Genomic DNA, 6,796 nt, shown 5'->3' with positions numbered 1-6,796 from the left:
CCGGGAGGTGGAGGTTGTAGGGAGCCAAGATCGCGCCATTGCACTCCAGCCTGGGAGACAGAGTAAGACTCTTACAGAAAAAAAAAAAAACTCCAAAAGAATGTAAGAAATATTTCTTAAAGTACAGCTTGAAAAATGTCCCTTAAAAATACATCAATGTTATATTAAGGCAAACCCACTTCAGAAGCACAGAGACTTGAAAAAAGTTAATTTCTTGTAATTTCAGGATGTTTTGGGAACGAGAAACAAGCACAGAACACGGGCTAGGAGGAGAGTGGATGAAACCAATGGGCTGATCACGGTTCCAGGAAGGTCTCGCCACGGAGGTGACAGGGTGAATGCTGCAGCGCAGGACTGGGGGTGCCACAGGAACAGGTGCTCCAGGTAGGGCGTCGTCCTGGAAGGATGAGAGTCCTGAGAACAGCTGGGTGGGAGCAGGGTCCGCCGGCCGCACGGGGGTGGGGAGGGTGCCATGAGGGCCTAAGAGCAGCGAGGCCAGGGAGGAACCCTAATCCCTCATCTGCTTGTCACCTGGAGCCTGCCAGAGCCCCATGGAGCTTGGAACGGAGCTGGGGAGGAGCATTTGCCAGGCCTCCCGTCCCCTCCTTCTGCCCACTGGGATTGCTCCTGAAGGAAGAAGAACCCATCAAGTCCTTGTAAATGTGCTGGGAGAGAACCCCTGACAGTGCCTGGTGCTCACTCCTGGGGAGCCACTGTCGCGGGTGAAGTTTCTGGGCTCAGGTCCATGGCACCTGGAAAATGTCGCGTTTAAGTGAAACGATCTTCAAAGCCCAAGAGGAAATGTTCCAGGCACCCCTCAGAGACCCTATGAGACAGGAAGGATGGGGGGCTACAAGGGTCCCCAGTTTCTCCAGCTCGACCTGTCCCTGGAAATTACTCCCTGAAATCGTGAGCAGAGCTGGATGCTGGGTCAGTTCTGTGATCTGTGGGACTCTACCCTTAATGGCTTCATTTATTTACATGGATCTAACCTTACCTTTATCTATGTAAAGAAGGAAATTGGTCATTTCTTAGATTCACCTGTGCTTGAGATATCTTTCTAAGAATATTTTCCTAGCCATTAAAGAACATGTCAATTTTCTTTTTTCATTTCCCTGTTGCTATGTGACAAAGGTAATATTCTGTACTTTTTGTATTAAAGGACTTCAAATTATTGATACTTTAGATGACTTCTAAAGCCCTTGCCATATTCTGACTGAAGAATGTGAGCCCCAGGTTAAAAACATCAACATGATGTGGACTATTCTGAGCTCAGCAGAACTGACTGAACTAGCAGTGTGTGTTTTTGCTGCGTCATCCACTCACACACTGTCTGAGACCCATTCATGTCTCCGGAGGTCCCTCACTTGGCTTGCGCTGGCTGACTCCCCCGAAGGACTTGCTGAGACGTCCTCATCCATCTGCCGTGAACGAGCATTTGGATCTCTTCCCACTTGAGTTTGTGCGAACAGTGACACCAGGTGCATCTGAAATACGCCACGTGCCCAGGTGCACGCGGGACATGTGCAGCTCCCTGACCCCTCTGCGGCGGGAGAGCAATGAGGCCCAGGGCGTAGCGGGGAGGTTTGGGTGTGGGACCAGGCTGGGGTTGGAGAGAGGACACTGGATTCTGGACTTTATCTGAGGGCCGAGCAGCAGGCGTCATGGCAGATCGGGTCTGGTGTTGAACTGACCTGATTGTCCCAGAGAACTGATGTTCGTGGTTTCTCTGAATAACACAGAAATGGATCCTTGTGGTCTTGAAACTTGAGAACGTGACATGTGTCTTATTTGAGTTCCTTTCTCAGGAAACTGACCATCAGGCCTCCCAGGTAGTGTGAAGGAACAGAGACTCACCAGATCATGGCATTGGTCAGTGAGACACCAAACCCTTCACCCATCATGAGTGCCTGATCAGCCACCTGCCTCCTCCTGAGCAACTCCTCTTCCTCTCTCCCCCTAATTCCTGTTTTCCTTACACATAGTCACGTTTCTTCCCTGCTATACAGTCAGTCAGGAAAATGCATTTGAGGCTGACCTCCCATCTCCTAGCCTGCAGCTCCTGATGCACGCCTTCTTCACTGGCAGTAACCATCGTCTCAGTGACTGGCTTTCTGTGTGCTGAGCAGTAGGATCTGGAACAAACCCCTGCATTTTGGAAACATGGAGACCAGCCTCAGCAGGCCCCCGGCCCCAAGTGCAGTCATGACTATCAAGGACCCACACCAACCCCCAAAGGTGAATGTGGACAAGAAGAAAAGGCTCCTGAGGATCCAGCCAGAATTCCTGCAACGTCACGGAGAATCATGGCCACCCGCCCTTCCCCCCATTGCAGGGCAGCTGCAAGATTCAGCTCATTTGTCTTCTTTCCTGGACATGTTCAAATCTCCTTCAACACAACCTTGTGATCCTGAGATTCCATCAAGATGTGCATTTTTTTACTATATTGCTTTAATTTACTCTGCCAGCTATCTGGGGAAATGCAACCTCATCAGCAGAAATTATTTCCTCCCTGTCGCTTTTGAAATCTGTTATTTCCTACAGCCAGGTACTGAGCCCTTCAATTGAGGTCTAAACCCTCCGCCCCTCTCCCTCTGGGGTCGCCAAGCCGGTGGTTTGTTCCACGCTCCCAGGCAGATTGTGTCAACTCAAAGTCCAACGCGCTTATGCAATACTTTTGTGTTTTTTTCTTAATTTTAGGAGTTTTTTTTTTTAATGTTTTTGTTTCATGGAGGTGACACCCTCTGTCTTTGACTTGTGGGCGCCTTCCTCCTTCAGTCTGCATGTACTGAAGCCAGTGTTTGCTGTACAGCCTCTCAGCCGCAGCCCACAGTGAGGTGCAGGTGCTCAGCCTTTGCCCCAGAGAGCGCCTCCATTCGCCCCTCCATCCGTAGCCCCTTGAAACCACTGCCCTGCTCCCCAACACAGTAGCACTGTCTTCTCCAAGATGTCATGTGGCAGCATCCTTCGGCCTGTGCCCACCGAAACTAGTTTTCTTCACCGGGCATGTGGCCTGGGAGACCTGGGGCATTTGGGGTGCATGTTTCCACTGCTGGTTGGTGCCCCCTGTGTGGAAGCATCTGCATTGGTTCACGCCTTCTCCTGCTGATGGACATTTTGTTTCCTTCCAGTTATTGGCAATGAGCAATGAGGCCTGAACACTTGAGTGCAGGTTTGTGTGTGCACGTTTAAGTTTTCTCTTGGGGGAAATTTCAGGAGTGGGGTTGCTGGATGACGTGGCAAGGATGTGCTTAACTCAATAAGAAACTCCCGGACCACGTTCCAGCATGGTGGGATCCCTCCCATTCCCACTGCCACTTATGAGGGTCCTAGTTCCTCTGCATCGTCACTAGAAGCTGGGTTGGCCCATGGTTTTTGTCTGTTTTTAGCCATTTTAATAGATTTGCAGAGGTACTGTTGACTGGCATTTCTCCAGTGTCTCTATGATGTTGAGCCTCTTTCTCGGGCAATATGCCCTCCTTATACCTTCCTTGATGAGGCCTCCATTCAAATATTTGCCTTCTCTTTAATACTGGGGTTTTTACTTTCTTATGGTTAAGTTTTGACAGTTCTTCGTATATTCTGCATGCCAGTACGTTGTGAGATGTGTGATTCACCAATATTTTTTTCTAGCCCATAGTTTTGCATTTCATTCTTTTAAGATTTTTATATTGCTTTATAGAATTATAATTTTAAATTTATGACTAAATTTAATCTGTCAATCTTCTATGAATCATGCCTTTGGTGTCATGTCTAAGAACTTTTCACCTAACCCCAGGCCATACAAATTTTCCCGTGTTTTTATCTAATGGTTTTATAGCGTTCTGTTCTCCATTTCGGCCTGTGATAAATGTTGAGTGACATTTTGTGTCAGCCATGGCCATACCTTTTTCCGTCTCTGACAGTATCTTGGGTGTTTGCAGCTCCCCGTGCCCCAGGCAGTTCCTGTCTTCTTGGTCCGCTCTTTCTGTGAGTTTCAGGGCGTGTGTTAGTGCTGACGCTGTCCTGGTCCATCAGGGGGTCCCATGGGCTTGTCCGTGTGGGAAAGTCGGGACTGTGATGTTGACGGGATGCCGTGAGTCGGGGAGGTGCTGACAGGGGTTTCCATGTAGGAGAGAGAGGTGTTTGGTTTTCTGGATGGGGCAGACTTGAGAGGAGACAAACTTGAGAAATGCCACCAAGGGGAAGCCCAGGCAGAGCAGGTCTCGGGGCCGCCCAGTCATGTGGGCGCCAAACGTGGATGTGTCAGTGGCCAGGCCAGGAGGTAAACGCTTGCCCAAGGGCCTCTGGGTGTCCAAGGCCAAGTCTTGTTCAAGAGGTGCGTTCAGCTGAGCCAACCATGGCAGAAATGCACACGGGAAATCCCATGGTTCCTCTGTTTAAATCCCCTGCTAATCCCACCCGACTCAGAGAAGAAGCCAAGTCCTCACAGCAGCCTGCAACCCCCGCCTGCCTCGGCCTCCTCTCGTCTCTGATTCTCCCTTCCCTTCTATCCCTTTCTGTCTCTTCTGCCACCAGAGAGGAGATCCTCCACGTGCATCCTGGTGGATTGAAACCTATCTTTGCCACACAGATAGTCACCGGAATGAACAGGTATAATCTATAAAGAGTCCTTTTGAAAAAGAAAAAGGCAGGCCAGGCATGGTGGCTCACACTTGTAATCCCAGCACTTTGGGAGGCTGAGGCAGGAGAATCACCTGAGGTCAGGAGTTTCAGACCAGCCTGGACAACATGGTAGAACCCCATCTCTAGTAAAAATACAAACATTAGCTGGGTGTTATGGTGTGCACCTGTAATCCCAGCTACTCAGGAGGCTGAGGCAGGAGAATCACTTGAACCCAGAAGGTGGAGGTTGCAGTGAGCTGAGATCACGCCACTGCACTCCAGTCTGGGTGACAGAGTGAGACTCTGTCTCAAAAACATAATAATTGGAATAATAAAAGAAAAGTGCAAAAATTCAAACAACTTAACAGAAACTGTGCAAAAGAGCTGAACGGCCCTTCACAGAAGAGGAGATGTGGAGGAACGGCTAATGAAAACACAAAGAGGGGCTCAGCCCAATAGGGGGAGATATCGTGAAACCCGCCAGACTAGCAGAAATCCCACAACCCAATCAATGCCAGTGTTGGGGAGAATGGAGAGTAGCAGGAACACCAGGCACTGCTAAGAATGTTTATGAAATATATTTTTGTTATGCTTGTATATGAAAGGGTGTGTGTTGTAGGTTATGATGAAAATTACATTTCTTACCTGGGATGAAATTTTAAAACTTGAAAGCTACTGACCCAAAGAAACTTGCACTTGTGTAAAAAGAAATGCACAAGAACGTTCCTAGCAAAACACAGTCCTAAGGGCCCCAACCTGGTCAAACACTCACCCACAGGGAAATGAAGACATTTCCCGTGCTCCCCTCAGATGACGGGAGATCACGCAGCAATGAAAATGAACCACGTCAGCGTGGGTGGGTCTCAGGGGGAGAATGGAAGACAAAAACAGACATTGAGCAGATGCTCAGAGCCATGCAGCGCAGGAGCAGCCACACAGGAGAATTTCCTCACATCAAAGTTCAAAACTATAGCCGAGGCAACAGAGCAAGACCCTGCCTCAAAAAGAAAACAGTTCAAAAACCAAATGTCGTATTTTTTAGGATGTACACATACGCGGTGAAAGAAACATACTGTGAAGAAAAGTATGGGAACAATAAAGACTAAAGCAAGAAGTGATTCCCTCTGTAGGAGAAGGGAAGGGACTGGGACTCAGGCAGGGCCTCCAGGGAACATCTGAAGTCATGTCTCTTCAGATTCTATTCCCTAAACTTGGTGGAGGTCCTCTGTGTCCCATGTGTCGATATTCTTTATATTTTACCCATATTGTACCAATGCTTTATTTGTATTCAATGTTTAGAAGACGGTCATAAACATTAAACATTGCATTAAATAGCAAGATGGCCGATGAACATCAGGAAGGAACATCCATGAGGTTCCATCCACAGAACCTCACCATGGATACGCTTGTGATCAAAGGCCTGGTCTCCCCTCACGACACAGAGAGCAGAGGCCATCATAGTGGAGCAGGACCAGCTGGGACAGGGCCCTTCTGTGAACCTGCTGCATCGCCAGGCTGTGCGAACAGGCTTAATTGCCAGAACTCACACAATATCAGTATCAGCACCAAAACCTCACAGGAAAAATGGTAAGTTCTAAGTTTCTCCATTAATAGTAACTCCCAGATTAATCTCTGTCATCCATTGCTTCTCCAAGAAATAACTTTTTATAGCTTTGCATGGGTCTATTTTTCAATTTATATTTTATTTTACTAATTGACTGAAAAGATATATATTGTGTGTGGTGTTTGATTTTGTCTGTCAGTCAGGATAATCATAGTTTAATTTCTATTATTATTATTATTACACCAATATTTAGTTTTTTTTAAGCTTTTCAATTCCTGAGGGTATTAATCAGAGTCTTCCTGTCTCATGAGACAGAAAACAAATCCGAACTGTGTAAAAGAAAAAGGAATGTAATGATCACGAGGACGAGAAGCTCCCAGGCTTAACTTGCTTGGGATTCACCTACATGTACAGTTTCAAGTGGGGTCCTGTAACTCTCTCTCTCTCTCTCTCTCTCTCTACTTCCCCAACATCAGCTGCATGTTTAGCTCCACGAACTTCAGACTTAAACAGCATCACTGGCTCCTGACCAGGATTCCAGCTCCACGAACCTCAAACTACAACACCAGCCTTCCTTCTCCTTAGGTCTCCAGCTCCAAAACCTAAGACATCAGTGGCAGTACCTAC

The sequence above is a fragment of the Colobus angolensis genome, unplaced genomic scaffold (assembly GCF_000951035.1).
Source record: "Colobus angolensis palliatus isolate OR3802 unplaced genomic scaffold, Cang.pa_1.0 Scaffold358, whole genome shotgun sequence".
In the NCBI taxonomy this organism is placed as follows: Eukaryota; Metazoa; Chordata; class Mammalia; order Primates; family Cercopithecidae; genus Colobus; species Colobus angolensis.
This window is presented reverse-complemented; position numbering follows the sequence as displayed.